The sequence below is a fragment of the Calidris pugnax genome, unplaced genomic scaffold (assembly GCF_001431845.1).
Source record: "Calidris pugnax isolate Ruff unplaced genomic scaffold, ASM143184v1 scaffold105, whole genome shotgun sequence".
Lineage (NCBI taxonomy): Eukaryota > Metazoa > Chordata > Aves > Charadriiformes > Scolopacidae > Calidris > Calidris pugnax.
In genome coordinates this window covers 771,150-785,064 of record NW_015090857.1, presented here as the reverse complement: position 1 = coordinate 785,064, position 13,915 = coordinate 771,150, and the positions used below count along the sequence as shown (strand labels likewise).

Sequence of the window (13,915 nt, the reverse complement as noted above, 5' to 3'; positions counted from 1 at the left end):
TAACCTAAACTTTTAAAGATTTTCACGATGATAACCTTATCACTGAAGCTTAAAATCCAACTTCCTAACATCTGAGCATATTTCCTGTAAGGAAACAAATAGCATCCAATACTTTTCCATCATTTCCAATCAACACAATCAGCAATTTTACAACGGCACTGGAAGGGGAAAAGAGGAGAAGGGGGTAAAACGGACTTGGAAAATGCACGTTCAGTTCCTGTCAGTTTCACAGTACATTACTATTACTGACATCAAAGTATTTTGAAAGTATTTAAAAGTATTTTAAAAGACTGACCCTACCTAGTTTCATAACTACTGCTATGTATACAGTTCTGCATTTGCAGACCTTTTATTTTACATTTGTTTTAATTTTGTATAATATTCAAGTAACGGTATGTAAGTGCATATATGGCAGTCCTCCCTGCTTATTATGAATATCCATCACGGAATCACATTGAAAAGTCTAGGTGTCTTTGATGCTATTAATCTGGCCCTTTATCAAAGAAAAAAGATGATTAAATTTAATTCTATGATACGAGCCAGAAATTCACAAAAAAAAAGGAATTATTCGGTTACTTTCTTTTTTATTCACAGAGATGAAATATTGCTTTCTTTCTCTTAGGTTATAGCAGATAACGCACACCTGAGAAATGGGTGAAAGGAATGCTCATGGAACTTTTTCCGAGTCAAATGCTAACTGCTCTTTTATATTAAAACTTATTCTTCAGTCTTTCCTAAATAGCTAAAGGAAAAAGTTTCTGTAATTGTTTATTAAATTTGTATGAAAACAAGTATAGGTATTTAAAATACAGCATATATTGTAGACCGGCTCCTAAGGGAATATTATTAATTAGTAATATGGCTAACATTATTCTGGCCATAAATCTCCTTTCTTAAATTCGCAGTCTGAATTAGGATAGTGAAAATGCAGTTGCATAATTAGGAAATGAGACTTAAGAGAGTGGTCTCTCTCTTTTTTTTTTTTTTTTTTTTAAATCCTAGAGATAAAAGGTCAGATTGAGGATGTGTTTTAACATATGAGTGAGCACAACTCTATGCCCTGAAGTACCTTAAAACTGAACTCACTAAATCCAGCTGGAAAGAGGATCCCAGCAGCTGTTGGCCAAGTGCTGCACAGACTGAATTTGCCGAGCAGATTTCCCATTCAGAACAAATGTGATACATCAATTTAAAGCCCATGTGCGAGAGCCGTCAACTCCACCTGGGTTCAAGGATTTCAGGGCAGTTACCCTATGCATACAAGCCCCACGAACGCATCCAACCTTGCTGGCTGCTAGGACAACCCCTGATTTTAGCTCTAGAATCACGAGTGGGGTTTGAAATCAGCCCTATATTCTTGACTAAGAAAAAGAGATCCCACTGATTTCAGTGCTTTTCCTTGACAAAAAGTTGTGGAGATACAGGGCTTTTAGTCATATAACTAAAAACATAACCTCCTTTTTACCCAAAAATAATACCTAGTGTTAATAAGCCTCAACTGTGAACATAAAATTATTAGCTGAATGATGCACCTTTTAGTCATATAACTAAAAACATAACCTCATTTTTACCTAAAAATAATACCTAGTGCTAATAAGCCTCAGCTGTGAACATAAAAATTATTAGCTGAATGATGCATTGACTATTGGTTCCTCACCTATCTTCTATTCTGCTAGAAAATCCATCTTAACAACAATGGAATAAATAGCCATCACCTTACACTACATGCTTTCCGACTAAAAAATTATATAGACTTAAAGCACAAGTATTTGGAACGGAATATAAGTGATTGTGAACCCATTAGTTCCAAGTTATTATTTAACCATAATTAATCCAGTTCTGCATTATTGATTTTGAGAAGCATGGAAATCCATGCTAGAAATTCCTTCTACTTTTCCACTCAATTTAATTAAAATGTCCTAATTCTAATTAAATGTGTCAAATTTAAGACAACTAAATTCCTCATCTTTCAATATAATAATTCACCTCATCACAGAAAATACGAGTGGATGCTAAAGAAGTAACAGTAACTTCACCGCTATTGTTTTGTCAAAGGAAACAGTGCTCTAAATGGAATTAACTGAGACTAGTTCATTTCTTTTTTCCATAATTCAAATGATCAATTATTTTAACTGAAATGTATTTAACTAAAACTGGAATATATTTAATTTAATTAAATTATCCACGTCTGCCATTTGTTTTAATGCCAAATCTGCATAGGTACTGGATATCAACGTCTCATTATACATTTAAATTCAGCATAGCAGGCCCAGGCAAACGCACACGACTTCATCACACCTCAAAGTGCTGAGTACTCTCAGCTTCTGGTGGCTGCAACTAATCCTGCTTAGCAGCAAAGGTAGATTATTCTACTGAATTTGAGCCTTCCAGCCCTGGGGTTTATGAGATTAAATTCTCCGTTCCAGCTCTCTCCTGGGCAGGTCTGACTAACCCACACTGGTATTTACACTTACCCCACCGCCCGGGGCTGAGTGGCTTGCAGAAAACTCTTGTGATTCTTCCAGATTCCTAAAACCTCCTATAAATAACTTGAGTTGAAGATTTCTGTCTCAACCTGAAATTTTGAAGTCCAGGCTTTCCTGCTGTCATCCCAGAGCCTCACTGAGGCTTTCTGACAATTACCATACCTGATATTGCTGTTAAAATTCTTTTTTCCATAATTCAAATGATCAATTATTTTAACTGAAATGTATTTAACTAAAACTGGAATATATTTAATTTAATTAAATTATCCACGTCTGCCATTTGTTTTAATGCCAAATCTGCATAGGTACTGGATATCAACGTCTCATTATACATTTAAATTCAGCATAGCAGGCCCAGGCAAACGCACACGACTTCATCACACCTCAAAGTGCTGAGTACTCTCAGCTTCTGGTGGCTGCAACTAATCCTGCTTAGCAGCAAAGGTAGATTATTCTACTGAATTTGAGCCTTCCAGCCCTGGGGTTTATGAGATTAAATTCTCCATTCCAGCTCTCTCCCGGGCAGGTCTGACTAACCTGCAATGGTACTTACACTTGCCCCACTGCCCAGGCTGAGTGGCTTGCAGAAAAGTCTTGTGATTCTTCCAGATACCTAAAACCTCCTATAAATAAATTGAGTTGAAGATTTCTGTCTCAACCTGAAATTTTGAAGTCCAGGCTTTCCTGCTGTCATCCCAGAGCCTCACTGAGGCTTTCTGATAATTACCATACCTGATATTGCTGTTAAAAACCCAGATTTTTACATCTCTCAACTTGGTGATTTCAGAGTACACAACCTCCAGTACCTGCTGGAGGGTAGAGAGGCTCTGCAGAGGGATCTGGACAGGCTGGATGGATGGGCTGAGACCAACAGGATGAGGTTCAACAAGGCCAAGTGCTGGGTCCTGCCCTTGGGTCCCACCAACCCCCTGCAGCGCTACAGGCTGGGGGCAGAGTGGCTGGAGCTGCCTGACTCCACACTGGTAAGGACTATCATCCATATCCTTATGGAAGGGTTTTCAAGCAAGAGTAGGCTGAGGTTGCTGTTAGAAAAATATTTTTGAAATATTACAATACATATTACTGACCTATTAGTTTTCCTCTCTTACTGAGCCTATCCCACATTTTTTTCAGTACTTGGGAAACCTCCAAACAAGCTTTTCTTAATATAACAGGAGCCTTACAAGTGACACATTTCTCCAACAGCCTGGGGAGCACACCAGGTCTTCTCCTTTTAAGTGGAAAATTCACCTCATTGATTGCCTTCATTTGGGTTCATTTCAAATCGTCACAGGTTAAGAATCTCAGTATTTGTAAATATCTCAGTTCTTTTTAAACATTTAAGCATAAACCTAGATATAAAGAAACTAAAGATCCACCACAGAAACCTATCCAGTAGCTTTTCAAACACTGCCAGGTGCACTGCATAAACCAGGAGCACTTCATATTGCCCCAGGTTTTGTCCTATTGGCAAAGCAATCTTTCTTTCACCTCCCTAGGGCCATTTCCCAGCACCAACCTAAAATATCCAGAATGAAGGAAAAAGGCTGCAAGTGCAACAGAACGCAATGCACTGCACCATCACCTCAGTTTTATACAGCCAACACAATATTTGAAAATGTTGCCTTTCTTTTCCCCTATGTTTTTTTTATACCAAAACATCTGAGGGGAGCTCAGGGACTGGTTAAAGACTCAAGCACGACTGCTTAGAATCTCTCTTGATCCTATTGAGTCTCTTTGCTTCTTGTAATTTCGGAATTTTCTATTTCCCCAAACATAATTCAGTTAGCAGACACTATTCTTTTAAGAGCTCCCAACCAGAAAATCCTTCAGGTTTTTCCAGCAGTGTACTGGAAAAACTTTCTTTCTTTCTTTATTATTTTTTTCAATAACCCCATCCTACTGGATGTTCTGGTTCTTATTTTCCAAAAGATCACAGTCGCAGAAACATTCAGCAGAGGAACATGAATCTATCTTGATTCAAATCCATAGCAGTTTGGGTGGCTCAGATTACCTAAATTTGCAAGGTCTTAGAAGCAGGGATCTTTGCTTTTCCTTACTTTACCAGAGTCAATTGTTATTTAACTATTGTTCTGTTTTCTGCTCTTGAAATAGCACTTATTCCTTCCTCACTAACTCGCACTAACCTTTCTTTTCCCATCAGGGCCATGCGTTTGAAGATTTGGAAAATGGAATTTCCACTGACACCAGGTTCTCAAGCACTGATGAGTATTTGTAAGTAGAAAATAAATTTCAGAAAGATGTCAGCAGATGAACTTATATTTTCAAGGGTCAAAAATAGGAGTAAGATTTTGGCTGAGAACACAACCATCATTACTGAAAAGCACCCCATGGCCCTTTAAGGCCAGCACTTGCAACTGTAAGTTAAGCTTGGAAGTCCAGAGATGGAAACCGTAACTGTTCAGCTCGAATCTGCTCTATTTTTGTTAGGCTTCTAGAAAAAAGCTAGTGCTTTGATTAAGATGAACTGACTACCTGATTCAAGAAGACATTTTTTCATGATTTATTACTTTCCATGGGTACTTTCTTGACAATTAACAAAGAAGATCTGTCTTGATGGATGGACAAAGTCTTCAAGCAAACTTAATATGCCATTGTTTGAAGTAGAGAAAAAAAATGGGACTATGAAAAGTCACAAAATTAGTGTTGATTTATCCACTGGATATTATTACTATTACTAATTGCTTATTATTATAAGCATTACAGATGCTTATTGGCCCCTCGGTCAGGATTGTCTGCTTTTAAATTTGTAGTCAGGATTAGTCCATTTTCACCTACAGTCCATTTATTATTTAAACTAATCCATTACATAAACACACTTCTATAACTAAAACAGACCATAAGGACATGGAAGCCTTTCCCATCGTATTCCTTCTTGATGCTCTGAGGACCTGTGCACCATCGAACCATCCATACTTATGCAGTTCCCAGTTCTTGACATGTCCCACAAAACTCTGCTGCAGAGGGAAGTGCCCACTGACAGGACAATAGGAAACGCGTGCAAGTTAGAACAGGTGAAATTCAATTTGAACATGCAAAACCTTTTTTTTTTTTTTTCTGTGAGCATGACTGAGCACTGCCACAGGTTGCCTGGAGATGTTGTGGAGTCTCCATCCTTGGAGATATTAAAAAAACATTTGGACATATTCCTGGGCAACTGTCTCTAGGTGTCTTCTGCTTGAGCAGCGGTGTTGGACCAGATGACCTCTGAAGGTCCCTTCCAACCTCATAGAATCACAGAATCATTCAGGTTGGAAAAGACCTTTGGGATCATCGAGTCCAACCAGCAACCCTACTCTACAAAGTTCTCCCCGACGCCATATCCCCCAACTCCCCATCTAAACAACTCTTAAACACATTCAGGGATGGTGACCCAACCACCTCCCTGGGCAGCCTATTCCAGTGTCTCACCTGAACCACCCCGTGATTCTGTGAGAGGAAACCCTACGTTATAAATTATTTGGCAGCTTAGAAACAAGTTTCAGGTTGGTACTAGTAACGCATACAAAATTCTGCAGCTGAATGACTCATTTCTTATGCTGAATTAAATACTCCCAGAATGTGGGCTGAAGTAATTTTGAAAAAGGATCTGTTCAACCGTCATCACCCTCTCCTTGCAAATGTAAATTAATTCTTATTCACAGCATCACAGCCACCTCTTATAAGATGTAATTTAACCTTCATAGTAGTTCTGTTTCTTTCAGGTTTGAGATTTTCTTGCCATGCAAGTTTCAAGTCATCACAGTAGGACATGCCCAGCTAAGACTAGCTAGTGTTTATCTCCACCTTGCATTTTGTTAAGACAGCACGCATTTCCAGCCGTGTTATCAAAGCACACGGCTGTGTGGCCATAAAGGATCAGAAAACACAAAAAACTGTATTGGCACCAACTTGTAAATCTACTAGTTCTATGTGCAATTGTGTGTGCCTGGATCTGTACTCATCTTGCATTCACAAGCACAGATTTTGCATGGAAGTAGTGTATATTCCTCCAAAAATGCATTTGCATTTTTCATCATGGTACACATTTTCTTTTCCTAACTGTTTTTATACAAAGGCATAAGTTAACAAAATATCAAACTTCTTGACTTACTGCAGGATTTTTTTTCTGGTTACCTAAACTGTACCAATGAAAGGAGAAGTCTCTCTGAAGCTTTTTTTTCCAGTTCAAAGAACCACTTCAAAATGCAGAAATGTTAATGAGTCATGTTATGAGCATGACTCGGAAGAATTCTGCAAGAATTTTTTGAAAGCGATACTTGGCATACGCCACTGACAGGCAGAGAAAAAACACCTTTTGCTTTAACTATATTGTGGTAACATACTTGACCAATTCTGCCCCATGATATACAAAATCTGAGACAGTGTAAGTGAACTCACGCGTAAGGAATGCACTTAAATTTAAAAATTAGATAATAAGAATATTCAGCACTAGATTATGCCCTTTGTTTCCTGGAAATAAAACCCCTGGATTTTGTTTTTTCATTCTCCAAGTGATATGTATTCTAATGGCAAATATATTCTCTGACAGTTAATATATAAATGAGTTTACTGATCCTCTGTACTGCCGAATATGGCTTTATTAATGTGGAATGGAGTTTTCTACAGCAATTAAGGGTTATAATCCTGCTTTACAGGAAAACTTTGGTGTGTAAAAGTAGAACAGAAGAAATATGTGTGATGTTTTCTGTAAAAACTTCAACAAATAGCTTGCTAAGTGTAAAGTCAATGCTCTAAGCCTCTAGGCTAGTAAAACCAGGATAAAAGTAAATCCAATGCTGGAACCTTATTTTCAGAGTAACCTATGAGAAATGTTAGCTTCTTTTTTCTCCCATAATGCTAATGGTTTTGTCTTTCATTGCTGAAATCTGATAAAATAGCTTAATTATATGCAAAACTTTGCAGTTCCTCTTCTTTTGGTTATTGTATAGCTCCATGATTTGACTTGTTTGCTATTCAACAGTGAGTGCTGATGGGGAACACACAATATATTACTCCAGTGGAAATTACAGAAACTAGTTGTCACCAGTGATATTGCAAGCTGCCTTCTAAAGCAGATGTTGGATAATGAATTTCCTGGATTAAGATAGCAGAGTACTACAACACTCAAACTTAATACGCCAGATGTACAAGTTATGGAAAGATGCTCATCCATTTAAGACCCTGATGTGATTAAACAGGTTTTTGAAGTAGAAGTAAGATATAAATCATCATACGTTATCAGTACTTCTCATTTTAATGCAAGTACCAAACCTGATATAAAATTACAGTTTATAGATTCATGTTCATCTGGCACAAACTAAGAAGATGCAATAACAAACCAGTTCAATAGTTCCTAATTTGAAATTATTCGTATGTATCTAGGGTCGATTATCAGCACAGTCCAGCTCCACAGAGTCTGAGAGAGAAACAAGTAATGTAATTTGCACGATATCACATGTTTTTTTTGCCCAGGTACACTGTTTCATTCTAAGCATGGTATAGCATAGAGGAATATAAGCTGAGGATTTATCAAGGTTTTAGGGTGAAACGAAAACAGATCTCAAACACATTGCCATCCAAAATGAAAACTTCATTGCAATGGCTTCCATCTGGATCACATACTCAGATTTTCCTTTCTCTCCTAATTACACTAGAAGGAGGGGTCTTTTATTTGTGTGAACCACTCTGTAGTAAACTGATTTATTTTTTTTTTCATTTCATGAAATAAAAGATTAAGTGCTATGTGATGGATAATATGGTAATTATTTTAAAACACATCAAATGTGATAATATGTGTTTTTCATCAGACAAATTCAGCTGTTACAGTGTCACTCAAGCCTAAATATAATACCACGTTAATGATGCTTTATCCTCTTACCCTACATGGCTTTATGTCCACTTAGGCCTTCAGATAATAAAACGCTTAAGGAAGATATTTTCTTCACTGTTTTAGCATTTTCAACCTATGACTGAGCACACATGATTACACTGTTGTACTGATTGATGGCAGTTTAGCATGAGGACATTTCCTAGCAATTATGTTTGACTAAAGTATTAAATATTACACGTCTTCACTCTAGGCCAAGATTGCTGTTTAAAAGCTGGAAAACATCAAACACAATGAATACATATGTATGTGTGTGTACATATACATATGGACGCATGCATATGCATATATGGACATGGATACATATAGAAAAATACTCTTATGTAGTAATTATATATTATAGATATGTGCTCTTTTAAAGAACTTGTCTTCATTAGCTAAGCAATGTATGGATCGCACTATGCAATGCCTGCCTCTGACTAAAAAGTGTAAATTATAATTGCCTGCAGAAAAGAATACTCAAAAAATATGAGAATGCAGGAATGGTTCAGAGATATGTCCCTTGGTAGGGATGTTTACCTAAATTTGCAGGAATTTTCTATAAGGAAGTCAGGGAAATAATAAGATAGAGCAAAGCCTTTTAGAGATCACCTAAGACAGTTTATAACTGAATCGGCCAAGAGAGCCTTGGGTAGATTTGAGACCTTAGGATAGAGAACGTCCTCACATGAGGACAGATATGCAGTACACGACTCATCAACTCATTGTTTATTTTGATTTTGATTTTGATATTTGTCTGGTTCTTTACGGTATCACAGGGTTATTTAAAGCAGAGCAATTTGTCTTGTATTTAGTGGTAAATCATCTGTGGTAGTTTTGGTATTTGTTTTTAGTTTTTGCTTTCCTTCTGTACAGCAAAAATTGGTGGTTTCTGCTATAACAGTATAAAAGTGTCAGCTCTACAGCATGCTAGCCATCTAACACAACTAGATTGCTCATTCATCCAGATCTTTTAAATCTATTAGCCTGACAGGAGCGGTACTTGAAGGCTTTCAAAGGCCAAATTACAAAAATTCAAATAAAGTCTAAATTACTGAACACTTTCATGTGATGTACAAGTCTGCTGGGCATTGGCCATAAAGTGACCTTGGCAGAGCTATTTACGGCAACGTTTTAGATGCACAATTTAACCTGGAGCAAATAAAAATGCATCTATCACATCAGAGTCTGCATAAGTAATCCCTCTCGTTCCTGGGCTTTGGCACCCACTCAGCAAAGATCAGAAAATCATCACAAAGGTCCCATAATCATAGTTTCTGTTGCTCAACTGGGCTTCTTACAATGAAGTAAAGCGTTATGTCTGCATTCATGGCAACGTCCTCATCAGCTGACAAAATACACTCTTTAGCATAAAGATTTTATAATTATTTTAGGAAGACTGCCACAATATGATAGAACATTATTAGCATGATAGAGTTGCAAAACATTTATGTCCTGTGGTAGTGTAGTGCCCTTCCTTTGCTTACTTAAACACCAGAATGAGCCCACTCACCCCAAGCCAGCCTAAACCACAGGTTTCTTCATTTTTATTCTGGGGCTGGTGGAATATTCATCACTGTATTAAACACGGCTGGGGAAGAAGCTCCTTATGTATTCTATAGTAAGGAAAATATTTCCATTCAGTACTACAATGAAGGCTGAAGATTGTTTTTCATTACAAATGGCATTTATTTTTCTACCTAGCAGAAAAATCTGAGGAAAGTAAAATGAAGGAAAAGAAATGTCTGACTTCAGTGAACTCTTCGAACAAAAATCAACCCCAATGCCTTTAATGCAAGTTTGAAGAATAACCTATCAGAAGTTATTAAACTTTCTTTTAGTAACTAAGTCAGGCTGTGCCAGTTCCAGTAATCATTCTCTGGAACATCAAAGAAATCCCAGAGTCATAACTCCTTATTTGAAATGAAAATGTAACATTTCTAGGCTTTTTCCCCTGTAAAGATAGAATTCACAGTGTAATCTGATTGCTGCAGAGGCATGTCAGTGGAGAAGAGCGTGTCATTCAAGGATTTTCTTCCCACCCCCATCAAAAGGCTCATGAGAAATCCAGTTAAGAAAATCTGGAGGAAAAAGAACAGTATGTTCTTTTAAGTATGTCTTCTTTTAACTTAGTCTTCTTCTGTTCTGTTTGTGGGAAACCCTGACACAGCTACCTTTCTAGGACTTGAATTTCTTCCTTGAGTCATCTCCCACTTCTTTGTCCTGGACCATACTCAAGGCAGGAAAAATTTCCACTTGTATGAACAGAGGAAAAGAATTTAGCCTGAAGCCACTGAAGATTATTCACTGGGGAAAGGAGAGACAAAAAAAATTTGGTGGGGATTATCTGTAGGGATGGAGAAGATTTATGGAACTCAGAAAGAGAGAATTCCTGGGTAATCTGCTCCTTGTATTAACAACATGTGCAATCACCTGCGCTGACGGTTTGTTCGTTCTGATTTTTCCCAATATCCAGGGACTGTGTATGTGAAACTATGAGTAATGCATTTACAGCTGGCAGTGAAGAACCCTGCAGTATCTCTGGTGACACAACCCTCCAATCTCCTGCTTCCCATTTATTACGTGGTTGAGGTCTTTGACAACTAGCACAAAGCCCGTGGAAGCAGTGTATGTGCAGTGTATTGTTTCCTACCTTCATGGAAGGCTAGAATCACTACACACAAACTCCAGTTTAACTCATGGACACAGCTCATTTTCTGTTTCAAATGTTTCTGCCAGTTGATTAATTTGAATCATAAGCAGAATAGTAAGTAGCAATATTGTTTAATGAGTTTCTTAATTGACTGTGTGCATGAATAGTTCTGCTTGATGTCAAATATATTATATTTAATATCTGTTTACTTGAATTATTCTATTTAATCCATGTTTATTTGGAAGATTTTTGAATTACATTGCTAAGAAATTTTGCATATTGAAAAACCTCTTTTTGGTTAGCTGTATCACTGTTTTGAAACGCGTTACCAACATTAGAAAGAATCGCTGAATGCATCAGACGAAGAGCAAAATTATTATTATTAAACTTGTCACTAAACCTAGAGACTGTCAGCTATTAACTGCTGTTATCTGCCTCTCACTTTTTATTCACATTAGTCAAGGAGAAAAAGGCACCGATGCTGTGGGGGGCTGCATCTGCTACGGTCGATAGGAAAGCGGCGCTGGCCTCCAAGAGAAGGAGGCTCCCAAACTCAAGTTGCCTTCCCAGAACTTCTCAAGCGCTTTCCTCACACAGCCCTGTGACAAAACAAGGTAACCTACAAGTTTATTTTCTAGTGCAAAAATGTGCTGTTACAGCTGTTGATCTCTGACACACAGGGATTTTTTTTTCTGCTCCCCCCCCTTCCACCAATTCTGCTGTCCTTCAGGATTTCTGACATCTTAAGAAACAAGCTCTTCTTTAAACACTTGTCTCAGCACAAATTTGAGGAGACTCACTGTTCTTTCCCCATTCTGTAGAGCACATCACTTCTTCTGCCAATGACAGGAGCCTGCATGACCCAGGCATGGAGCAGCTGATGTTGCTTGTAAAGTTGCATGCACTGTGATGGTCTCACTACTTAGAGGACACACGTGCAGCCTCCTCTTCACAAGAAAATGAGGCCATTGGAGTTCTCATTCAGAAAACCTCCTCTAAAGACATTAAAGGGACTGGTGGCAACGGTATTGCTAACAAGTATGCAACTACACTAGGAGATGCAGGGAGGTGGAGGAGTCTCCTTCTCTGGAGACATTCAAAACCCGCTTGGACATGTTCCTGTGCAACCTGCTCTGGGTGGACCTGCTTTGGCAGGGGGTTGGACTAGATGATCTCCAGAGGTCCCTTCCAACCCCATGTGATTCTGTGAGATGGATGCAGAAGGGTCCAAGAAGCCAGGCTACAAGGATGGCAAAAAGACAGGATGGTACATGAAACACCATCATGCTGAGCCATGGTAAGGTAGGTATGGTAGGGTAGGTATGGTAGGGTAGGTATGGTAGGGTAGGTATGGTAGGGTAGACTTAAAGCTGAAAGTGAGGATGAATTTCCAAACAAACAGCTCTGTAGCAAAATGGGGAGGTAGCTGAGAACTCCCGTTTTGACAGCTCACCCTCTGCAGCCCCCTGCAATCACAGCGGCATGGTGGTGTCCATGGCCATGACCAGCACTGGGACTGGTAGCTCTGTGCAGCAAAGATGGGAATTAGAGTTCTTCCCGAACTGCCACACATCCGTCTTCCCTATGGCCAGATGGGAAGGGCGTGTGGCCTGCATCTTAAATTATCTTGCCATTTACAGCAGCCTATAGTGGAATTGCATTACATCCAATAGAGTTATTTAGGATTTACAATAAGTGAAAACAAAAGCGAAATCTGGCCATTTGTCTGAAGGTCAAAGTAAGGGCAGGCACTTAAGGTCCGTGCTAATCAAAAAGCCAAGCTATTTAAAAAAACTAGACAAAGAGTATACCCACATATTTACGCTGAACACGAATTATGATCTTACGAGCAGAGAAAAAGCAGAGAGGGAAGAAACAGATGGCGCACAAAACACCACGAGCAAATAAACAAGACATAAGGAACAAAGTCACCGTGAAATCAAGAACTGTCAAACAAGTCCTGACCACAGCAAAGACACACTTGGGCGGACACAGGCTCCACAGGCATCAAGTGGTGCCATGGGGCACGTTACTGAGACACAGGCTTTGTCAGGGTGTCACTCCAGCAGCACCACCTGCTAGAACATCTGCATCCTCCCCAGGTGCTGCTCGCTGCCACTGCCATCCTCTCGGTCTGCCCCAAGGCTGGCCATTGGTTTTGCAAGCCCATGGGTGAAACCTGCCGTGCGGGGAGAATTTCCCATTCTTTCTCCAGTCACCGCTCGCCCTGCCATCACTACAGACCTAATAGCAGCCTTCCAGTACCTGAAGGGAGCCTACAGGAAGGCTGGGGAGAACCTGTTTAGAAAGGCCTGTAGTGACAGGACGAGGGGCAATGGCTTCAAGCTGGAGGGGAACAGATTTAGACTGGAGATGAGGAGAGGGTTCTTCACTGTGAGGGTGGTGGAGCACTGGAACAGGTTGCCCAGGGAGGTGGTTGAGGCCCCTTCCCTGGAGATATTCAAGGAGAGGCTCGACGAGGCCCTGGGCAACCTGGTCTAGTTGGGGGTGTCCCTGCTGACTGCGGGGGGGTGGGACTAGATGGCCTTTGGAGGTCCCTTCTGGCCTGGGCAATTCTATGACTCTATGACTCTACTTGGTTCACCTTCCTCAATCCCATCTCTTCCTTCTGGTTTATTTATTCTCTCTCATCATTCTAAACATCATTCAGCTTTCACTGTTGTAATTCCAGTTCCACGCGTTATTCCGGTCTTGCCATCGTCATCCTCCTCACTTCTTTTTCCAAGGAGACGTGATTTTTTTTTCAATTGAAAATTAGGAGGAGTTTGCTAAGGAAAGAATTAAACATCTTTTCCACCTCATAGCATCTACAATGGCAACAGAAGAGCACTACTATCTGAGATGTAGGATGGGGGCACCACACCACAGAACTACAGGCTAGAAACA

General features: G+C 39.3%; 1 protein-coding gene across 1 annotated transcript in view; it reads right to left on the bottom strand.

Moving 5' to 3' along the window:
* The window catches only part of KHDRBS2 (KH domain containing, RNA binding, signal transduction associated 2), a 256,689-nt gene that overhangs the window by 97,310 nt on the left and 145,464 nt on the right, over positions 1-13,915 (bottom strand). The gene's annotated exons all lie outside the window — the stretch shown is intronic.